Source organism: Amblyomma americanum, chromosome 11 (assembly GCF_052857255.1).
Source record: "Amblyomma americanum isolate KBUSLIRL-KWMA chromosome 11, ASM5285725v1, whole genome shotgun sequence".
Classification (NCBI taxonomy): domain Eukaryota; kingdom Metazoa; phylum Arthropoda; class Arachnida; order Ixodida; family Ixodidae; genus Amblyomma; species Amblyomma americanum.
The window spans coordinates 28,582,427-28,606,617 of NC_135507.1; the positions used below are offsets into that span (position 1 = coordinate 28,582,427).

General features: G+C 48.2%; 1 protein-coding gene across 1 annotated transcript in view; it reads left to right on the forward strand.

Annotated features, from left to right (window-relative positions):
• The window catches only part of LOC144111267 (uncharacterized), a 242,809-nt gene that overhangs the window by 93,932 nt on the left and 124,686 nt on the right, over positions 1–24,191 (forward strand). The window contains exon 3 of the mRNA XM_077644496.1: positions 659–706. The gene's annotated coding sequence lies outside the window, so the exon portion shown is untranslated. The remainder of the gene's footprint in view (positions 1–658; positions 707–24,191) is intronic.

The window sequence follows — 24,191 nt, forward strand, 5'->3', positions numbered from 1 at the left end:
TTGTTAGTGGAAGCTCGGGTTATGCTGTTAGTTATTTCGGATTGCTGGCGATTTTGAGAGCCTCTAACGAAAGTTCGTGCAGTAACCAGTGGGCCTAAGGAACGCCCCCTGGAGAAGCGGGATATATGACTTCCGCCCTGTGTGCAAATTAACGAGCATACTTCGGGTTTTTCTTGCGGAACACTGTGCTTTTAATAATGCCTTTACGCCGTAATCAATTTTCTTTATACCATAACTTACGGGGGGGATAAGGTGGCCACAGCTGGCGTAGCACAGCGTTAATTGGAGAGATATGGGAGATAGCCTGGTCCAGAAGTGGCCGTAGTCGGGCTGATATCCTTCAAAATCAAGGGGCGTAAATTTAACGTGTATTTTTTTCCTCAGTATTAGTTCTTAGCTTGTCCGACAGCGCTGAACACTCTGGAAAGTAAATTGTGGATATCCACCCCTTGATCATGTTAACACTGGTGGTTAAGGGACGTCAGGTGTATGAAGATGTTAATCGCCCGAAATTGACGTGTATGCTAGGTCCGCAAGATTGCAGGCGTTGTTTAGTCAGGCGTAATTAAGTGAAACGCCGTCCACTCAAAACACGTAAAACAGTGATCGTTAGAGCATCTCGCTGTTATTTACTCGCAATTTGTTTTTACTCTTACAGGTGCTGCCGTCTCATCGGCCGCCGAAGTCTATCGACTAACAAGTCTAGGTGAGTTTCGCTAGTTCATTTGTTGCGACTTCCGCATTCGATTTGACGAAAGGTTCGGCCTCTCCTAAAGCGTAAATGCAGCGAACGGAATCTCAAGTTTGGACGTTTTATTGCGCGGGAATATGAAAATAGAAACGAATGCGTATATGAATGAACAAAATAAGGAGTGAATTTATTTTAATTCAGTTACTGACTTATTCAATTCTCCGACTTTTATCATCTGGCGACAAGGCGTTTCTACGTGCAAGCGAACAGCGTGCACGTGTCCCACCTCCATCGCGGCGTTACACACAATAGACGAACTGAGGGACAGGAGAGCGCCCGTAACCATGGTAACGGCCGGTGATCCCCAGGTCGCCGAGTCCGGTTCGAGCACGCGAACGGACGTTCCCTGTAACATTGGCGTTCGGCACGCCAGTCAGACAAAGTACGCCGAGCAGCCGACCGCCGTCCTTGAAACCAGAAGCTCGCCGACGACCTATGCGGGCCCGAAACGGGCGCTGGCCTCGGAACAGGCAGCCAAGAGACGCAGTAAAAGTGACAGTGAAAGGGAAACGCTTTGTTTTTCCCTTGCCTTTTCTTAAATACCACCGCCGGCCCAGACTAGCCCAGCGAGATCCTCGATCTCTTGAGGCACGCCGCGGGGCGGACGTGTGCAATGCACGTTAGTGCGTTGCCCCGGCAGGAGCTCCTTTCTTGTTTTTTTTTTTTTGGTCAGAAGCCGGTGAAACGTCGCGTCTCTGGTTTCCGCAGGAATGTGTACATTTCCGCCGGACTTGTATCTTCTAACGTTCTTTCGGCGGATTCACTTCTTTGTGTCTTTACCCATGGTCAGCCCAGCCTTTGATACAGGAGCCGGCGATTAACGTTGCCGTCTACTGGTAGATATCGAGCTCCATGCCAACGATAAGGGTTCAAAAGAATCTGCCGGTGAACGAACCGCCGTAGGATACAGCCCCTGATACTGCGTGTCTTTTGCGTTCGGCGTCAGCTTTCATTTATGGCTGCGTTGTCGATGCGGAATGCGTCAGGATAGGAACAGCCGCGAAGCGATAACGTGTTAGGTTATAGCAAAGGCAGACGCATAAAAAAAACCTCACAGGTCGGATACCACTTTGTAACTCGAGATTCAGCGATAGCTGTTTAAGCGTTTAGTCACGTCACCACTGGTGTAGAGGTCACGTGATGCACCCCTGGACTGACAGGCGGCTGTTCCAAACAGAGCCACCCGTAGGCATATGCCACCCTGGTTGACCGGCGCAATGGGTGGGTGCGCTAGCCCGCCGGTTGCGCTGACAGCGACGAAAGCCTGGGTCACGGGTGCCTAACAGCTATCGCTGTAAAATTCACAGAGACACCTAATCCATTATGTGTTGGCAATGAGATAGCATTAGGAGTTTTTGTATGCCTTTACCGGTAATGACGTCATTTCCGTCTAGCCACTGCGAATGCTCCGGTCTGCTGACGTCACTTTCATCCAGCCAATGGGCGAATTTCATGGCCGGTGGCACATTTTGGCCCCACGGGGCTTCTAATGCTATTTTATTAAGTTCAGGAAGGTGGGAAGGGCTGGCTGCCTAAGAGAAGGATTTCAGGCTGTTTGCGACGAAAGAGAAAATGCTTTTGAGCAGCTTCAAGAAAAATAGAAAATACCCGTAATACGTTCGTAATTCGCTTTTGAGTTCTTTAGCAACGTCTCTACTTCGTGGATAGCATCGCAGGCAGACATCCTGAGAAAATGTAGGCTGGCAGTCATTAGCGACTGCAGTGGAATCGCCGTACGGTACTCCAAACGTTGCAGCGTTTCTTTCAGGACAGTTCTGTATATTTTTTTATTACACGAAAAGTTAGTTGCTGTGCGTGTGCGCGTGTTCGCTTGCGTGCGTATCATGCGCTCCTGAAGACATACTTGCACGGTCTCACTGATTCGCCGCAAACGTCTGTTTAATCCAGCGCTTGCCAGTTCCTTGCTCATGCTGCTGGTTGCCCCTTAACTATTTACAATGAAGAAAATCTGTATAAGTTGTATAATGCGCGATGTTATCAGCGTTGTCTCCAGAAAAAAAAAGAGGCAATAAAGTAAAACATAGCAAAGCTCGGAATTGTATCAGATTTTTTTTGGCACTCTCTTGCAGCCACTTAATGCATAACGTACAACGTTGAAGCTTCCATCATTGTTTACTCCTCGTAGATCCCAGTGTTTCTTGCAAAATAACCGATGGCCATTTTTCGTTTCCAGCTCAGTGCACAGTGGGCATTTCTTTCTGCATTCCGTGCATCAGTATATTTACCGTGCACCAAACGACATTGCGTGAAATCAGAGCTCTTCACCGGTAAATTGCGGCGGCTTTCCTGTCGATTTAACCAGTGTTTTCTCTCCCCCCATTTTTTTTTGCTTAACAACGTGGCAGTTAAGGCTTCAAGACGCTGATTGGTCACGGCAAGTGGTTTTGTTTCCGGCGCGCGCCTTCTCTCCATAATGAGGCCCGTCACAGTACATCGCTTTTATCATGTGTTTCTATAGCCACCGCTTCCTCCGCAATCGTCGTTTCGGGGAAGGTAATTCAGCACGTTCTTCCTTCCTTCATTCTCTCTCTCTCTCTCTCTTTATTCTCTCTTCCTTCTTTCGTTTTTACTTTCGTTACGGCGCTGTCCAGTGCCTTCCCCGACACATCCGTGAACGGATTCTGGCGGCTCGCACAAAGACCGCATAATTGTGTTCGCATCTTCTCTTTTCCGCGTTTCTTCCTTAAGCTGACTTCTTTCTGCCCTGTTCGTTTCATCTTTCCTCTTTTCTCACGTTCTGTGTTTTCCTGGAAGCGGTTTTGAATAATATTTTGCCCCCTCCATTCGCGCGCCTAACAAGTTCAAACAAGCGGATGCAAGATGTGATTAGGTGCAGGCATACGCTGTCTCCTAATTAGCGTTAAGTGCGCGCCGTGGCTTTTCGTTATTTTGGGCCATCGGGAGTGCTTTTTGTTCCGGGGTAAGACTGCACTGGAAATGAGACACAGTGTAGCTCAGTTTGCGAATAAAAAACTAATAAATTCGCAAGCCCAAGTGAAGGATCTAGGGCGAGGGGACGCCGACACTGATTTCGCGTTACAGCGCTGGTAAAAAAATATTTCACAATATTTTGCAACATTGTTTGGAGGTTTGTTATTGATAACGAGGACTTATATAACGAAGTGTACATATGTAGGCTATATTCGCGCGGACACAGTAATGTTTTCAAGCTACTTTGAGCCCGAATACTGTTCACAAACCTTGATGCATGTTTATACTCCTTATTGAAGGTAGTTAATGGCATACCACACATCCAATTAAGTTTCGGACAAGGACCTCTTGCACACCCGCTCGCACGAACGCACAATGACGTGTTCATTTATACTTTGTGTTTTAACGAAAGAAAAATGCAGTGCCAATCTACCCAATCTGCCATTCTTAGTTGTTTAGGCTTAGTAAACTTGTTAATCTCGGCCGCTGTTGCCGACGAAGACCTCACCGAACGTGCTCGCTATCCCGCAGCCCCACCGCTCAGAGCCATGCGCACACTTCGTTTTCCAGCGCACGCTTGTAAGGATTTAATTATTCGTACCTTTAATTTGCACGCTTACGTTCTCCTGTTAACGATCATTAGCGGTCGCTTCCCCGCAAGTTAGCGACCGCGTTCGTCATCGCTCACATTGGGCGAATTAGCGCGCGCTGTTCGCAGAGCAGCCGCATGTATAACCAACCAGATGCGGGCGGCGACGCGCGAGAACCAACCCGCGACAGCACCCAAATTCAGTTCGTGGCGCGACTCGCGCACTTGTGGTCCAATTGATTTCTCTCCGGTAGCCCAATGCAGCGCGCAGTCATTAGCGTTAAATGATTGCTACAACTGCTGCTGCCGCTCGTGGCGCTGTTTCTGATGATTTTTGTTTTGTGTTTTTCGTGGTTTTGGGTGTCGCGTGGTGAGGGTAAGTGCGTACGCGCTCGTTGTGATTAATAAGCGGACGGGTTAGGTTCCAGCGGGCAGCGGAAGAACACGAACAATGACGGGTGGAACGCGGAAAACCGGGCACGACGGTCGAAGAGGACTGCTTCCAGCTGCGGAATACTTTAGCGTGTAAACTCGTTGCACTTCGCTAATGCGGTGCAGTGTTGTGGAGGTTACTGCGTTAACTAACCAGCCGCTCAGTCCTCAGCACTCGTTGCACGGAACAACGCCGTTCGTTATATGCGTAGGTGGATGTGATACATAGGGTCGGTCGGGAAGCAAGGTTCTTAGTTGAGTTCGAAAGTATGCGCTTTAGTTGGCCTGTGCTGACAGCATATGTTCACCGTATATAGTCGGATACAACTTGAGTCTGTATGATGAAGCTCCGCCCACAGTCAGTCGCACAGAATTCCTGCACGCCAGAAAGTAGTCCATTGTTAAAACTTCTGTCGTCAGCGAAACAAGAAGCTAATCACAGGAAAAAGTTATGACCTTTAGAATTTTGATACCTGGCTTGTTTAATCAAGTCTAACATTGAAAAGCTGATTTGATTACTTTAATGACTGGCTAGCGGAGTAACACAGTACTCTGCGGACCGTGGCAAAGTGTTAACAACTGCTGGTTTTTAAGTTGTATCCTGCTATAGAAAATAAACTGCACTGCTCGAACGAACAGGGAGTCTTATAATTCGTCACCACAACGGCTGACAAACAGGGAACTTCCTTTAGTTCGGTTATCTTTATTCTGTTAATTAATAAACTAAAACAAACGTTCTGAACAATTCAGAACAAAACAGGACCGCATCATCTGTAACCAGTGAGGCCAATATGTGGGTTCACCGATCGGGGACCACTTTTGTGTTCGCACTGAATTCGGCCTTTGTATATCTGCGTCAATGCATATACAACTGAAACAGGAGGATAGGGGGGGGGGGGGTGGCATTAGTATGTACGGAACCATCAATAGAGAATCGGAAACAAGATAGGCGCCCCGCCGCGGTGGCTCAGTGGTTAGGGCGCTCGACTACTGATCCGGAGTTCCCGGGCTCGAACTTGACCGCGGCGGCTGCGTTTTTATGGAGGAAAAACGCTAAGGCGCCCGTGTGCTGTGCGATGTCAGTGCACGTTAAAGATCCCCAGGTGGTCGAAATTATTCCGGAGCCCTCCACTACGGCACCTATTCTTCCTTTCTTCTTTCACTCCCTCCTTTATCCCTTCCCTTACGGCGCCGGTCCGGAGTCCAACGATATATGAGACAGATACTGCGTCATTTCCTTTCCCCAAAAACCAATTATTATTATTATTAAACAAGATAGGTAGTCAACGTACAGTCAAGAAGGCTAAGGAGAGTTCCGCCCGTGGAAGCTCAGCTCACAAAGCCAATCACAACCCATTCTGAAGTGTGGACAAGTCGGCCAGCTAGTCCTCCGATTGGTTGGCCGCGAGCTGGATAGCTCCCGAAGCCTGTTCGTGGCTTCGAAAGACCGAAATTTAGACAATAATAATAATAATAATAATAATAATAATAATAATAATAATAATAATAATAATAATAATAATAATAATAATAATAATAATAATAATTGGATTTTAGGGGAAAGGAAATGGCGCAGTATCTGTCTCATATATCGTTGGACACCTGAACCGCGCCGTAAGGGAAGGGATAAGGGAGGGAGTGAAAGAAGAAAGGAAGAATGAGGTGCCGTAGTGGAGGGCTCCGGAATAATTTCGACCACCTGGGCATCTTTAACGTGCACTGACATCGCACAGCACACGGGCGCCTTAGCGTTTTTCCTCCATAAAAACGCAGCCGCCGCGGTCGGGTTCGAACCCGGGAACTCCGGATCAGTAGTCGAGCGCCTAACCTCTGAGCCACCGCGGCGGGTGAAATTTAGACAACGTTTCCTTTTTTCACGAAAGGAACGCCTACTACGTCGGAATCCGGTTAATCGAAATCCGGTTAAAGTGGAGCCAGTTAATAACACGAGCAACATTCCGAGGGATACAAAGCACGACGAAACAAAGAAAACAAAAACAGAGAGAAGAAGAGTAAAGACTGAACGGAAAGAAGGGGGGAAGGGGGGGGGGGAGGCGAGCTGTCTTGCCGGCCGGACCGTGTCGCGAGGCGGAATTTTAAGCGACGTTCATTAATCGGGCTAATGCGAATAAACGACTGCGCGACGGAGCTTAGCGCGCATCAGAAGCGTGTAATCAATAACAGGCCCAGAGGCGGGGGAGGGGTGGAGAGCCGCGCGGCTGGATCGGGCCGAACGTGCTCGCCGATAAAGCGGAAAAGGCTAGGAAAAAAGACAAACACGTCGGGCGGGGTAAGTATATACACGTATACGGACGCGGCGCAAAAAATCGGAAACAAAAAAAAGATAAACTGTTTCCGCGGAGAAGCAAAAAAATGAAAATCGCAGATGCAGAATAAGGAAGAATGGCCGTGGGGAGGGGGCAAGGCCAGGCTGTGAGTCGCTGCAGTGCCGGATGAAATTACGGCCGTCGGAACGCGGGCGGCGCCGGACTGTCGACCGTCGGGTATAAACGAGGAAATTGCGAGTGACACTAAATGAGCCTCCCCCCTTTGGGCTCCCTGCGCCGGAAGTGGGGTGGTCACTGCGGCTTCCGTAACAAGGAATGATGGTTATCCGAAAATCTAACCGTTACCGAGGGTTGTGGAGCTGTACAGCGCTCGCCATAGCGGTGTTTCAGCGGTCCACTGGTGACGGGTGATAGAGAAGTGCGCTGAGTCTAATGAGAACCGACGTCGGAGCGGCTGCGACGCTTCACGAAGCCGGTGACGTATGGGAGGAGGAGGAGGAGGGACTTTAATATGAAGCTCTTGACGTAACGGGAGCTATAAATCTGGGGCACCTGGGCTGCCGCCTGTTCTTGACCAGCCGCTTTTGGCGGTATGGGCCGCTGTTGAATCGCGAGAAAATGTTAGGATTCGTTTCTGTTATTACGTGCTACCTCGGACGCTCTAACAGCTGGGCGCCCCACACCAGCTGTTGTGTGCAAAGTGCGGCGCGCGTGTGACCATTGACTGCCGAGTTTCCCGTCATCAGCACACGCGCGCCGCGAAGACAACTGACTTTTTGACTCTTTGTGTAAATAATGTATATAGTATATTTATTTTGCATTTATAGTGTTCACTTTTAATGTTTTTATGCAGTGTATATTTATTTTATGTAGTGTACTATTTACCTCCCCCCATGTCTTTCTTCTGTCCCCTTACCTCTTTTTATTTCATTTCTCCCACCTGCCTGCTATCCTTTGTTTCCGCTGCCCCAGCTCAGGTGCCGCCGCACGTGATGGCAGATGCCGGGGCTAGCAAAAATCTTTTACCTTCCTTTTATGTTATTTTAAATAAACCACTACTACTACTACTACTACTACTACTACTATTACGACGACAAATTTAATGCGTGAACTAAGGGCCCCTGCTTGTTATCGTTTTGTTTTACGTTTATTACACGCGTTTACGCACGTTTACACTTGTGTTTTGTTACGCGTGTTTTTTTTATTTGTTACCGCTTCCGACAAAAAATGTACGGATGAGTCTTCACTACCGACTTCGCTGGGACGTCTACGCCTTGTTTCACATAGTGAGGCCTAGAAAAGAAAACAAAGCAAAACAGTTCTTTTATTACCACGAAAATTTAAGGCGGGAACTAAAGCTTCCTGCTTATTATCGCATTTTTATGTGCTTGTTCACTACACATTTCTTTTGTTGTTACCGCTTCCCACGAAAAATGAACGGACGGATCTGTGTCGCCCGTTACATAGTGACGATATATTTCGCTTCACTCAGTGGGGCGTAAAAAAAAAGCAAAGAAGAAAACGCTACTTGGGGCATGTGAAAAAAATCAAGCAGCAAAATGTAAGACTCCGAAAGTCAGATGCACACTAAATGCACCAGTGCGGACCAATCTTCTTGTGAGCTAAGGAAAATAACAGAAAAAAAATGGCTGTTCCTCTCTTTCCCAAGAGTAGGAGCGTATGAGATGCTTTTAATAATAATAATCAGTAATTTTAATAATAATAATAAGGAAATGGCGCAGTATCTGTCTCATATATCGTTGGACACCTGAACCGCGCCGTAAGGGAAGGTATAAAGGAGGTAGTGAAAGAAGAAAGGAAGAGAGAGGTGCCGTAGTGGAGGGCTCCGGAATAATTTCGACCACCTGGGGATCTTTAACGTGCACTGACATCGCACAGCACACGGGCGCCTTAGCGTTTTTCCTTGAGTTGCTTTGCATGGCAGGCATATCGCACATTCTAAGCGACCATATTCTATGAATGAGTCTCGGTCACGTGCGTGGAGCGACTTGCGAAAGGTTTTCTTCTTTAGCATTTTCTTAAAACGCGCGTGATAATAATAATAATAATTGGTTTTTGGGGAAAGGAAATGGCGCAGTATCTGTCTCATATATCGTTGTGATCGCCTTATCGCGTTTCATGCGGCATTGTAATGGTACTGTTGCCATTCGGTCGAGCGCCTCTTTGCTCCAGTGCCACACCCGCGTCGCATTCCAGATTCGAAATACTCTTGCTGGCTGTCGAATCGTGCAGTTGCGCCAACCGGCTCAGCAACTTTTTTTTTATATTGGTTTTTGGGGGAAAGGAAATGGCGCAGTATCTGTCTCATATATATCGTTAAACACCTGAACCGCGCCGTAAGAGAAGGGATAAAGGAGGGAGTGAAAGAAGAAAGGAAGAGAGCGGTGCCGTAGTGGAGGGCTCCGGAATAATTTCGACCACCTGGGGATCTTTAACTTGCACTGACATCGCACAGCACACGGGCGCCTTAGCGTTTTTCCTCCATAAAAACGTAGCCGCCGCGGTCGGGTTCGAACCCGGGAACTCCGGATCAGTAGTCGAGCGCCCTAACCACTGAGCCACCGCGGCGGGGCGGCTCAGCAACTGCCGCTGCGAATATAGAGATGGCACGCCGACAATCAGAACCTTTGTGCACGGCGCGCCGGTAGGCAGTATTACGATGTTGATGCTGCAGCGGTATTCACAACGTGGTCTGCGCAGACGCTGTTAGGACTATCGTTGTTACCATCCTTTATATTACTCTGTACTGCCAAAGGACAGGATTAATTGGAGAAACATATGGGAGAGGCCTTTGACCTGCAGTGGGTTTAGTCAGGCTGATGATGATCGTTACTACTACTACCTGCCCATCTTCGTTTCTGAAACTTCTTTATAACAATTTTTTTTTCGATAAATATTTACAGTGATCCTTACTGTATGTATAAGAACCCACCCATTATGTAATGCCCCTACAGGGAACGTTTAAGGTTATAAACTGAACTGAACTTAACTGAACTTATGACGGGTCTAGTGAGTTTATGGTTTATGGTTGTTTAGCGTCCCAAAGCGACTCAGGCTATGAGGGGCGCCGTAGTGAAGGGTTCCGGAAATTTCGACCACCCGAGGTTCTTTAACGTGCACTGACATCGCACAGTACACGGGCCTCTAGAATTTCGCCTCCATAGAAATTCGAACGCCGCGGCCGGGATCGAACCCGCGTCTTTCGGACCAGCAGCCGAGCGCCATAACCACTCAGCCACCGCGGCGGCTGTGTCTAGAGAGAGAGAGAGAGAGTGGGTGTGTGTGTGTGTGTGTAGAGTGAGTGAAGACATACCATTGCTGTTGACGAACTTGAACTGACCTATTTCGTGCAATAAGAATAATAATTGGTTTTTGAGGAAAGGAAATGGCGCAGTATCTGTCTCATATATCGTTGGTCACCTGAACCGCGCCGTAATGGAAGGGATAAAGGAGGGAGTGAAAGAAGAAAGGAAGAGAGAGGCGCCGTAATGGAGGGCTGCGGAATAATTTCGACCACCTGGGTATCTTTAACGTGCACTGACATCGCACAGCACACGGGCGCCTTAGCGTTTTTCCTCCATAAAAACGCAGCCGCCGCGGTCGGGTTCGAACCCGGGAACTTCGGATAAGTAGTCGAGCGCCCTAGCCACTGAGCCACTGCGGCGGGGCCCTATTTCGTGTAATAATAATAATAATTGGTTTTTGGGGGAAAGGAAATGGCGCAGTATCTGTCTCATATATCGTTGGACACCTGAACCGCGCCGAAAGGGAAGGGATAAAGGAGGGAGTGAAAGAAGAAAGGAAGAAGAGGTGCCGTAGTGGAGGGTTCCGAAATAATTTCGACCACCTGGGGATCTTTAACGTGCACTGACATCGCACAGCACTATTTCGTGTGCTGGACTCACTTTCACTACACCAGTCGAACTAAATATAAACCTTCTCAGTGTATGCGTTCTGTAGCTGCATCGAAACAGCGGACTGCTCAATTCTCCGTCGTATTCGCGCGCATCGGAGCCGGCAAATACTTATCCCCAAGCAGGCGGCTGCGCTCGTTCCGAAAGGCCGACATCAAAGAGCTCGCTTGTTTTTTCACCTGCGCGAACACAGACACGATATATCGACGTCATCGTCGCTGTCATTCTGCGCATTTCTGCCCGCTTGCTTCGCACCCCCCCCCCCCCCCCCCCCCCCTCTCCCGACGAATCGCATTCGCTGCGTTTCCCCCTTTCCTGTTTGTATATTCGCTCGTTCGAATGCGTATGCCTGCTCGCGCAGTGTCAACAAAAGCGCCGCGATAAACATTTGCTCTCGAGTGTCGAAAGCCGCCCCGGAATTGACTGCAAACGCTGACAACAATATTTTCCGGGATCCGGGCGTAGCTGATACGGAATGGCTTGAGAAGCGCCCGTTCGTTTGGCGGTTTGCTGTTGTCTGTTTATCCCTTGCCCCTTTAAGCTAATTGTGCTTTTTCTACTTTCATTTCTTTTTCTCTCAAAGTAAAGATTAGAGTACACTTGTCGTCAGAAACGCCGACTCTTTTCTGACATGCTGGCATTTCTAAGTGATGTTTTTTAGCCTGAAGCACGCAAGGTCGTATTGTTTGACTACGGAAACATGATTGGCAAAACAAAAACAATATTAAAACAGGGGAATTCGGCGCATTTGTGTACACGCGGAGGGAATTGCCTCGAAACATATTTGTAGTGCGCTCATTGGCCTTTTCGAAGAATCGGCTTTATTCAGGCAAGCTTGCTTCTAAAGTGCGTCTCTAGAACGCGCTTAAAACAGGAAAACGGGCTTAAGCTAACAAATTGGATACTTTTCTAAAAAGAAAATAACAGTGCTTTGTCCAGGGGTGCCTGTGTTGTCTACGTGCTGGTAGATGTATAACTATTGTACTGGTCGTTTTAGGTCTTAAAAGCATAGTTAATCGCATGTCCCTCAGCGCGAACACTCAAAATGTCAAGAGACTGTGGATGAAATAATAATAATAATAATAATAATAATAATAATAATAATAATAATAATAATAATAATAATAATAATAATAATAATAATAATAATTGGTTTTGGGGGAAAGGAAATGGCGCAGTATCAGTCTCATATATCGTTGGACACCTGAACCGCGCCGTCAAGGAAGGGATAAAGGAGGGAGTGAAATGCTCGAAACAAGTTTTCAGGCTAGCCTTTCAAACCCCGACGTCGTTCAGCGATTCAAACGTTAGCGCGCGCTCAGAGAATTAGCATAGAAGAGATATGTGAATAAAGAAGAGACTAATTAATGGAGGGGCGTATTATAAGACGGTAGAATTTTTTCAGCGCTGCTGCTGATTTGTTGCGTCAGAAATGTTTCTGAGGAGCACTTGCTTCGATACTGTGCGACCACTTGAATGGCTTTGAATACTTTCGGGAAAAAAGTGCTCCAATGCAGCTTTTTGAGAGCAGCCAGCCGCCTCGCACAATGCCACCAGTGCGAACAGAAGAAGCAGACTGGGGTCCGTTCACCAAATGACTGCATGGTTGCGATCATTGACCTAGTTTCGTGCAGCCCAAAGAATTATACGTCATTGTTATGCAAAAATTTCTCAGCTAAAGGTGCCAGCTTGCGAAGATGCGTTGAAGAGGCGACGTGCGACGAAGTCCCCTTCTTCTTCCCGCGACTACTCAGTCTGCAGCTTTTAGCATTGATCGACAAAAAAAAGCAATAGATTCGGGGCCGGAGCTTCCTTAGCATCTAGGCCAGTGACAATGGCGAAAAACTGGGCTGTCTCAAATTCACCGAAGGGAGCGAATAAAACGAGGCGCCCGCGCGCAGGTTGGGTAGTCAAAAGCACTCGGCGCCATCGGAGGAATGGAGCAACGAATACGAATGGAGCAACAATGAAATGCTCGTCCATAGAAGGACGCATCCAGCAGCGGAGCTTCATAAAATGGGGCTCTTTCCCTCATCCCGAGAGGGAGAGAGATAGAGGGTGGGCTGCGCATGGACGGATCAGGGAGTTCTTTGCTACCGCTGTGTCCGCGGCACGCGCTTTCGGTTGCGCCGCTGGAGGCCTTTCAGGCGCTGTACCGTATAGTCGCGAATAGAGGCAGCTGTCTACCTTTAACATCGACGATGAGTGGTAACATAAAAATCGCTGGGTTTCAAAGTGGTTTGAACCGAGTTATACGAGCCAAAGCTCTGTTAAGCATGGTCTCCATCCACTGCCTCAAATCAAATATCAAGGTGAAAGGTGGAGGCTATGTGCGCATTGTCACAAATCAAATGCGAAGGTCAAGGTCAAAGGTCTGTTAAGCATGGTCTCCACTGCCTCAAATCAAATTTCAAGGGTCGAGGTCAAAGGTGAGGGCCAGGTTTCCATTGTCTCAAATCAAATGAGAAGGTCAAGGTCAAAGGTCAAGAGCAGGTACCCATTGGTCACGGTCACGTGATCACGTGGTCATACTACCGTAGCTTGGACCATACCTCCACGCAGTTAAGTTTGGTTTGACCTTGTGAGGCATTGAAGGTCGTCTCATCCACATCGAAATCGGAAGTTGTACCTCGAGGAGCAGAGGTCGCGCTCTGAAATTATAAGCTGCAGAGTGTCGCCTCAAAGCTTGGGTGAAATCCGCGCTCTTTCGTGTCGGGTGCCGTAGTGGAGGGCTCCGGAATAATTTCGTCCAGCTGGGGATCTTTAATGTGCGATGTCAGTGCCCGTTAAAGATTCCCACGTGGTCGAAATTATTCCACAGCCCTCCACTGCGGCACCTCTTTCTTCCTTTCTTCTTTCACTCCCTCCTTTATCCCTTCCCTTACGGCGCGGTTCAGGTGTCCAACGATATATGAGACAGATACCGTGCCATTTACTTCCCCAAAAACCAATTATAATTGTTATTCGTGACGGGGTGACGTGGGTGACTGCTTCAACGGGTACACTATGCAATAAATTATGATTGTATGGTTGCGTAACTGAATTGTATTGAACTAACTCACCCAATTAACTCCTTCGCAAATTATTTATCTAGTTCATCAATAACGAAATACAAAAAAATTAGCAATGGTTCAGCCCGGCTGCACCTAGTAAGACGATCGAAAGCTCTGTTAAAAACAGAGCACGAAGGTAAGCACGCGCCGCACGCTTTTATGTAGCGATCGGCGCGCCACGTGATTTGCGGCAGTTGCGAGAGTGCCGTCGGCTCCGCAGCTGTGGCGAGGCGCGGCGAGTCACGTGGCATGACGTCAGAGCCAAGCCTTCGCTCCTCCTTCTTTGAAGGTCAAATTTCATAGCCACATGACCTTCAGTTTTGTACGGGACGAGTAGAGCTATCGCTCTAAAACAGTTCACTTTTACAACGATAGCTGTTCATGGGTATCTGTTGCTTTCGGCATCACTGATCTCTCATTTGTACGGACGTGCACGATCTAAGGAACAAGAAGAAGATCCAGGGAAGGCACGGCTGAGGAGGCCGGGGTATAAGAAAATTATAAATGTATATTTGACATTTCATTCATTATTTTTTTTTTTGCTGAAATTATTAGGAGTTGTGTGAAATGTGCCTTGCTAACCTCATTACCGCGCCGAGTAAAACTGCTTGCTTAGTAGCGCAATGCGGGGACAGGACGCGAGCCCAGCCGTCTTCCAGAATAATAATAACAATAATTGGTTTTTGGGGAAAGGAAATGGCGCAATATCTGTCTCATATATCGTCGGACACCTGAACCGCGCCGTAAGGGAAGGGACAAGGGAGGGAGTGAAAGAAGAAAGGAAGAAGGGGGTGCCGTAGTGGAGGGCTCCGGAATAAGTTCGACCACCTGGGGATCTTTAACGTGCACTGACATCGCACAGCACACGGGCGCCTTAGCGTTTTTCCTCCATAAAAACGCAGCCGCCGCGGTCGGGTTCGAACCCGGGAACTCCGGATCAGTAAAACGCGAGAGCAGATTTTATTCAAATCCGATCGGGAAATCCTGAGCTCGAGCTCCATGTCACGTGGCTCGTGTGTGTTCATCCTCTTCTTCGTCCTATCGTGCAAGTTGGTTACGAAACGGTGCCGCTGCTACAGATTCAATCGAATTGAGTCGGTGCGGAGTGCACCCTCCGCGGTAGCTATGGCGTTTGGTTGGTGAGCCCAGAGGACGCGGGATTGAGCCTTGGCAGCGGCGACCACATTTACATGGATGGGAAATCCAAAAGACGCCCGTGTGATGTGCGATGTTAGTGTGCGTTAAAGAAACCCCTGGCGGTCGAAATTAATCCGGGGTCCTCCGCTACGGCGTCTCTCATTTCCCGTGTGCACTTCTGCGACCTTCGATCACACGTACAATTATTTCTGGAATTCTTGTTTCAATTCAACTGCATTGAGTCAATGCACCCGTTAAAGCCAAACGTGCCTGAAATACCTATTTTCTTGGTCAACTCGATGCTTTTCCAGAAACAATGCGGAAACTCAGACGTCCGCGCATCGCGGTTAGCTGCAACGAATAGGTAAAAATGCTGACTTCGTCTCAAAACATTCAATTTTATGCACTCAGTTATAGGACGGATTGATAAACAAAGAAAAAAAAACACAACATCGATATGCAAAACGCTCTGTGGGCCACAGAAGGTCTTAGGTAAGTGAAACAAAATCGTTAGACAGGGTAATAGAACGAAACAAATGTTGAAATGGCATGTACAGCATGTGATGAAAATATACAGCCCAAGGTGTCCCCTTCTAAGCTGTGCTCTGTGGCTGTCAGAAATCCCTGGCTGATTTAAGCTTAGGAGGGATTAGAGTGAGTTCTACCGCCTTTCACAGGTTTGTATAGCTAGCGATTGAGAAGGTGCCACGCTACTTCGCCCAGAATTAAATCACGTGGACTGTGTACTTTTGACGAACAGTGTACACACATTCATAAATTTTTACAGGGTATAAGTAGTAACCGCCCTCGCAGATCTAAAATGCAAGTAAAGCTTGTCCTTCTGGAGCAGCTTTCGGTGTTGCATACAGGAATGGTCTGCGATAAGGTTCGGGTGTTTGCATTGAGAGGCGTTTGAAAAAAAAGGGTTTTTTTTCTCGGTATCCTCAAATGATTCACCCATCTTAATACGATGATGATGATGATGATGATGGATTTTTATGGCGCAAGGGCATCTACGGGCAAAGAGCGCCATGACACAAGGTATTTTCCATTTCTCAAGGTGGGGTCAAAGACCCATTTCCCATGCATTTCACCCTAAATAAGCCGAGCACCGGACCAGGGGAAAGCTTGTACCCATTTTATTACCGGTGGGTACCCGGCGGCACTGAGGATCGAACCCCGCACCTCCCGCATGCGAGGCGGATGCTCAACCACTTGGCCCCCGCAGCGGTACTCATCTTAATACGCTGGAATCTGTCTCGCAGCAATTTCATAATGCGTAATATTAGCTTTGGCATCAGATTATGGGGCGAAAGCTATAAATGCTTCACTGGTAGAATAGAAGGGAGTGGCGATGCCTATTAGTCTAATATGAAATAGTGTTATACGTGTCTCAAATACGCAAATGTCTTGCACTGACACCGAGTTGCGCATAAATGCTAGCGTCACTAGTGATGAGCTATACCAGCCAAGATTAGTGCCTTCGATTTTATTCAGTTCGAAGCGAGATCAATCTACAAGTGACGTGAGAGAGTAAATGAAGCATCTTTTAGGCATCACAGTGCATCAGCTCAACGCATTGGGGACTGTAAAAGGCATACTGAGCTTACGTGCGAAAGAATCACTTCTGCACTTATGCACAAACCTATTACGCCTTTCCGGTTTCCGGTAGCCAGATTCAAAAGCGATTTAATCTCGGACCCGCTTTATGCTCGCGTTTGACCAGACTTTCAAGCGTTATATCTGCATTCGGAGAAGCACTTATACGTGAGATCTACTCTCGAAATCTAAAGTTTAACACCTCGTCTGGTCGGGTACAGTCCGAAACAACTCAAGAACGGAGCGGCTTTTCCCCGTCAAAGGACCGCCTTCCAGCCAATGGCGTCGGCCGATTCTCGTGAGCCTGCCAGCGTAACAGTGCAGGGAGTGGGAGATGGAAGGGGATAGTGCCCTCCCTACATTGTCACGCCGCTCCGTGCATTGTTACGCTCGCAGGTTCACGAAAATCGGCCGACGCCATTGGCTAGAACAGGTTCTTTTGTTGGGCAAAAGCCGCTACTTTCTTGAGTTGTATCCGACTAGACTAGATTCGTGTCAAAAAGGAAAGAAACGCCTACCAAAGCTTGTCAGAAAATATGTTAGGCGTTTCGGCTTCCGGACCACAGGTCGTTTTTAGTTATGCTATACGTTGGGCTTCTGTAAACATATTTACCAAGAAAACCTTTGATCGGCATTCCTTTTCTTTTTGATGTGATCGACTTTCTTTTGCACCTTATACATTGAAGCACAGTTGCATATTGTGCCGTAAGGGTGATTTCATATTCGACCACATAGTACATACAGCCCTAGTCAAACGTCGCCGTCGAGGGCGGTCTATGTTCGCGGAAATGCGGCATCGCCAGCCGAAAGAAGCGGCGGAGGTCTTAGATGCGGCTGGTAAGAATAAACCCGTGGCGACAGCGGGCGGTACTAGAGGGTTTTGTGTTTCCGCCAGGCGATGCAAGGGGGCGCCGCGACAGCTTATACGGGGGCAGCTTCGGTCCATTTCTTTTTCTGGGGGAGCCCGGGCCCTTTGTTGCCCCTCTTCATATTGCCTCGTGTCCCTAGCCGAGCCACGGTCCTTCTTTGTTGCGCCGCGTAGCCCAGACGACGGCTGCTGTTCTCCTTTAGGGACTCAAGGGAAAGAGCGGCCAAGAGGCGCAGTGATGTCGACAACGATGCGACTGTCTTCGGCAGGCGCGGGGCGGCCGTGCGCTGGCTATGTTCTTTCTGTGTTGTCTTCGGTCGTTTCGATCTGTGCCGGTCGGGCTACGCTGTATACCCGTCTCTAATGCAGCTGTCGTTATGAGGCGCTTTTGTTGTGGCTTGGTAAAAGAGACAGCGGCAATGTGGTGTAACAAAGAGGCTTTCAAGGGTGTAATTCTTGGGGTTGCTGCGCACGAGAGGCACTGCAAGTAAATGTAGTTTTGATAGTTTGACGACGGCCTTACATGAAAAGAGAAGACTTGGAAAATCGGACTCGAGTGCGGCAAACCACTGCGGAGATGCCTGCAAAAATGCTTCACTGAAGGAGCCGGATCTGCTTTTTTTTTTTTTTGCTGGAGCGCCTCTTTTCAGCGGTTTTTTTCCTCGGTAATTAGGAAATATTATTCGTACTGTTGAAGTGGCGTTGAAACTCAAGAATTTATGAACCTGCCCGGAGGCGTTTCTTCACCAGCTGCTTACGGAGCATAATTTCTCAATTTCTCAAGGGGATGCAAAAGCAGACTTTGGGAAACGACAAATGAAAGCGTGCCACTTCGAAACTTTCTGTCCTACAGCACACTTTAAACCCTGTTGAAAGAATGCAATGCAGTGTTACCAGAGTGGCTGTATTTTTTTTTCGCCCTTGCAAATGGAATGACTGCAGGGCAAGCAATTGCTATTGGTCTAACCCTCCGATTCGACTGTGGCACGGGCTCGAACATATTATTTTTAACTCTTTTTCTGTATGCCTAGCCATAGTTCTTGGCGCTTTTCCTCGATTATCGCGTTGAAAGGCCGTGACTTGCTTCTGCTAACAGTGAAAGCGCGAATGCTGTCAGAATCGTAAAATAAACGCAAGGAAGGCTGTACGTGTGCCACAGTAGCTCAGAGACGCGTACTAGAAACGCTGTCGATGGCAGCTCGCACATTGTTATAAAAGCAACCTTAGTTGGTTGATTTCGGAGGCTACCGTATTACAAGCAGCAGCCGTCAAGTATGCAATAAGTTAGTTAATAATAATAATAATTGGTTTTGGGGGAAAGGAAATGGCGCACTATCTGTCTCATATATCGTTGGACACCTGAACCGCGCCGTAAGGGAAGGGATAAAGGAGGGAGTGAAAGAAGAAAGGGGTGCCGTAGTGGAAGGCTCCGGAATAATTTCGACCTCCTGGGGATCTTTAACGTGCACTGACATCGCACAGCACCCGGGCGCCTTAGCGTTTTTCCTCCATAAAAACGCAGCCGCCGCGGTCGGGTTCGAAATATGTTAGTTGCATGAATTCGATGTTGTTGTGGTTGTTATTCATGGACAGAAGCTGGCAGACTAGGCTGTTCCGTTTTCTAACCTCATGTTCTCCTGGGCATGCGGGCTAGACAGCAGAATGAAAGCCTTCTCTGTGTCCAGGCATCGGTTTTTCCCTTCGCTGTTTGGTACCGAAACGCGGAAACAAAACCGGAAAAAAGGGGTTCTTCAGCTTCCGGTCGTAAACGCCAGGCGCAGCTGGAGTTGTTTCCCCGAGCTCGGCCGGCGGTGTTTGGAGGCATGGGAGGGGGCAACGGTCAGCGTATATGCCTCGCATTGTTTCTACTCCGCCGCCATCAGGAAATCCGGGAGGGGGCGTTAAGGTCGGCACGCTGCGCCCTCTGGTTGCCGAGAGCGGAGGTGCGTGCCCGGAATGCCAGATCACGGGCCGCGCCGCTCTGCCTCGCGTACCGTGTCCGGCCACACGCAGAACACGCGCGGCCTGATTTGACGGACAAGCGTGGACACGCCTGTGCAGGCGCGCGAGCTGTGCCGGCTACACGCGTGGCCGATTTCTTCGCGCGCGGCTTTCGGGGGACGGCCTTTGTTTATTTTTTTTTCCGGTCGAGGTCGAAGGTTCGGCCCACTGCCGGTCGTGGCAAACGCATCTTGAGGGTGGAATGTTGCTTACATTGATTCCGACAGCGTTCATTATTGGCGTGTGTGCTCGCATGCCTTCACGTATTTTTATGACTTATTTTATTTCCAAATATTGTTTGCCCTCGCGGGCTGTTACAAGGTGGGATTGGGATTATCAGTCAACACAACACAGTTCCAGCTGTTTTACAAACGTTTCAAGTGAATGTCTTTTGTCGAATACGCGTCGGTCAATGTTATTCCATTCTATACATGTTTTAGGCAGAAACGAAAACTTATACACATCAACTCTCGGCATGTACGGCATAACTGCAAAAAGAAGGTTAGTACGCGATGACAATCTTCCGGGTGGCAACAAGTACAAGCTAGAATCCAGATTGAACATATTGTGATAAAGCTGATAAAAAAAAACTTTAGCCTAGCAATTTTTCTGCGAATAGCCAATGTTGGTAACTGCGCTCGTAAAAGAAGAATTACGTCTGCGCTTCAATGTGTGGAGCGTTGTCGTCTTGACGTTAAGGTCCCACTCGGTGTCTACCTTCAGCAGTTACCACAGGTGATTTTTAAAAAAATTCGCACGTACACCTAATTACCTCGTGTGTTTGCAGTGGTATAGCAATAGAAGCATTTGATGCCTTTACGGGATGTGACGCCATTTCCGGCCTAGAGACGCCGCTTCCCTCCAGTTAATTGGAATTATCCGATCTGGCTACGTCACTTCCTGTAGACAATGGCAATTATTCGGTCTTGTGACGTCACTTCCATCCAGTGGAGAAATGCATGTAAGACGATCAGGAGATGAGAGGTGCGTGAGGTTCACATTGAACGTTAACATTTCGATGGAATTCGGAAAGTCTTTCGTGCAGCAGGGACCAGAATGCAACTGATGTTATAATCGTTATTCATAATTCAAAAACGGTTAAAGAAAACATCGACATCTAAGATTTACTGTAAGCTGAAAGAAGAGACAGAAAAACGCTCATCACATTTAGTTGCTCAGATGTTTAGGGGAATCCCCCAAGGCGGAGTAGATTTGTAATAAGGGAGTAATTACTCATTGACATCCACCCCAGCGCAGCCATACGACTACAAAGGAAAGCTATAGAGCTTTCTCAGAAACTTCGCGGTTAAAGAAAGATCCGTCCTCCACCGCGGTTCGAACTCTGTACGGCAAGCTTACGGAAGGACGAGAGGGAATTGATCAATAACGCGAAGTGGGAACAGAGCTGGTCAGTAAATCGAAGTGGCGACAGAATTGTTCAGATTTAATCGACTCTGTTCCCACTTCAAGTTATTGATTAATTCGCTCTCGCCCTACCATAAGCTTGCCGTCCAAGTTAGCTCAGTTGGTAGAGCGACTGCTCTGGTGAAGCGGTGGTACCGGGCTCGAACCCCGTCGGGCTCGAACCCCGGACCATTTTGGGGTTTATTTATATTAGTTACATGGTCAGAGATCAAAAGTGATCTTCTCTCCGAAGAGGGGATCTTAATGTAAGATCATAATAACAGGAGCACCATGGAGCATCCCAAAAGGAGCATCGAGGATGATCCCTGAATGGAGCACCCAGAAGGAGCATGATGGGGCATTAAAAGGGAGCACCATTTAGGGATTATCCTCGATGCTCCTTTTGGGATGCTCCATCGTGCTCCTTTTATTATGATCTTACATTAAGATCCCCTCTTCGGAGAGAAGATCACTTTCGATCTCTGACCGCGTAAAAAATGTAAATAGACCCTCTCGTAACCTTCGTCCCCATCATCCAACTCATTTTACTCGTCGGCAGTCCTGTCCCAGTGGTGTTGGCGGTCGGAGCAAGCGTCGTTCCTGACCCGTGGTTCCGTCGAGAGCGACTCCAAGCCCCACATCCAACAAAAGGTTGGCAGCGGTTGGATTGAAGCGCCATCCTCAACAGTACACACCGCTAGCTGAGACGCAAGCTTCGCCGCACTCGCGCAGTGCTGCCCCCTATACAGAGTTCCCGCACGCAAAGGCGTTCTGCTGGGAAGCCCACAGGGGGGTGGCCTCGATACATCGCTGCTTTCGAACAATGGAGTCCTTTGTCGGGTGCCAGAGTTCACTCAGCGGTGGTCTACCGCCTCGCGGTCTCGTCTCGATTGCAACTGATAAGCCTGTACTTTCCTTGATAGGAACACACGCTGCTGAATGGACACGCACGGAGAGGCACGGGTATCGCACCGGTGGGGCGGTTTCTGCGTAGACGCGTGCGTGAGTTACGGGTCGCCGGGTAAACGGTGACGCTTTGTTGCCGGATTTCGGGCGTCTGCGTTCGTGCAATGCTGTTCGGGCGAAACACGAAGTTCCCATTTGCGCGTATCACCGGATACATCGAAAGATAGGCGCCGGTAAAGCAGTTGCACGCGCAGAGAAGCTGTTATTTGTCGAGTGCAGGGAGAGAAAAAAAAATAAGTGTGCAAAACACGATGAACGCTTGCGTTACTGTTGCGTACGGGATGGGTTTCACGGTTCAGTGCGGAAGGGACAGGGTATATATAACAAAGGCTGTGTGTAAATATTTAAAACGTGATTCATTCGGTAAGAAGTGGTCTTCGATGACGTTTTGACGAAGAATAAGAGAACGGAGAGGGGGACGATGGATGAGGCATGGAGATCGTGGAAACAGCTACAGCGCTAACGACGGAAACCACGGAATTAAAAACTGCTGATTTACTGAAAGAAATAACGAAGGCAGATGCTACTACCATCTGCTCTTGTCGGCGGCGCCGACAAACGCAGTTATTTGTGCGCGATCTAACGCCGCCGCTCGCTCTCTGCGCACATCAACTTATGCTCTAATGACTCAACGGTTTTTGGAGTAATTTTATTAAAAAAACTCTAGAGTCGTTGTAGCCAACGTACAGCCTGATACATTTACCATTTCTTGCTTTCCCCCGAAAGCAGAAAAAAAATTCACGGGGACACCTAATTTGCATCATGTGTTGGAAACGCGAGAGCATTAAAGGAGTGTAGACACCTAATTTTGGTTGCATTATTTCTTCTTTGAACTGATGCATAAGACACTACTATGCACGAATAACCATGTTTTATTCGCCTACAACCGCTAAATTATTTATAGTCGAATTTTTCTGTCATGCTGTTGCGGTTTCAACAGCCGAACGATGGCTGAGACGTCATAGTGCGGTAATACGTCACGTGAGGCATAGAAAAACTGGGATATAATCACTGCTTTATTGTTTTAATTCACTGCAGTGCTGAAGCCAGCCATCCTCAAGATCCGGTCCCGGGTTCGAACCCGACCGCGGCGGCTGCGTTTTTATGGAGGAAAAACGCTAAGGCGCCCGTGTGCTGTGCGATGTCAGTGCACGTTAAAGATCCCCGGGTGGTCGAAATTATTCCGGAGCCCTCCACTACGGCACCTCTTCTTCCTTTCTTCCTTCACTCCCTCCTTTATCCCTTCCCTTACGGCGCGGTTCAGGTGTCCAACGATATATGAGACAGATACTGCGCCATTTCCTTTCCCCCAAAACCAATTATAATTATTATTATTAAGATCCGGAAATGGCAACGAATGTTGAAGCACCGATGATATTGCAGTTTGTCATGTCTCGCGTGACCTATAGCTGTAACCTCTATTTGACGTCCCAGTTCTAAATCGGCGGTTGAAACGGAAACCGAAACAGCGCTTGAAAGAAATTCGATTATAAATTGTTTAGCGATCGTAGGACAATGCATCGTGGAAACCCGTGTATAATACTGCCTTACGCTTTATTACAAAAAGGAAAGGAAAACATGCAGCGAAAAGTTAGGTGTCTATACTCCTTTAAGGGCTGTTGATTCCTTTACTGAAAGTGACATCATTTCCTTCCCTCCAGTCAGTAGGAACCCTCCAGTCTGGCGACGTCACTTTTCTCCAGCATATGGGCTAACTCTATATGACGGTCGACGCATTCCTATGGGGCTTATAATGGTATCGCGTTAAAAACAGAGCGACCTAAAATGCGGAGAATTCACGCTGTACCCAGCGCGCATGACGTGTATGCTACAAAACGCAGTCAAGTTCATATGCGCTAAGCCTAAGCCTGCCCACATCGACAGAAGAGCGCCGGGAGCGCCAGCTCCCGGAGAGTTCCACGCACGATTGGCCACTAGGAGGCGCTGAATCCCCAGACGTCGAACGGGGGTTTCTGGGCTCCTCGCTAAATCCGCGCTATGGGAGCCCGAAATGCTTCTCCTTCCTAAAATAACTAGCAGCTGCCCATCTTCGGCGGGTGCTTTCCAGCCAGTCGGCTGGGTGTCGTCGCATCGCAGTCTGTTTTCATTTACTTCACTGCAAGCGCTCGTTTTTTTGCTCCAACTGCCGCCGGGTGGAAAAGAGAGGATTTCTCGACTCCTCCGCTTTCTGGAACGAAATGTTCTGCCCGATTTCC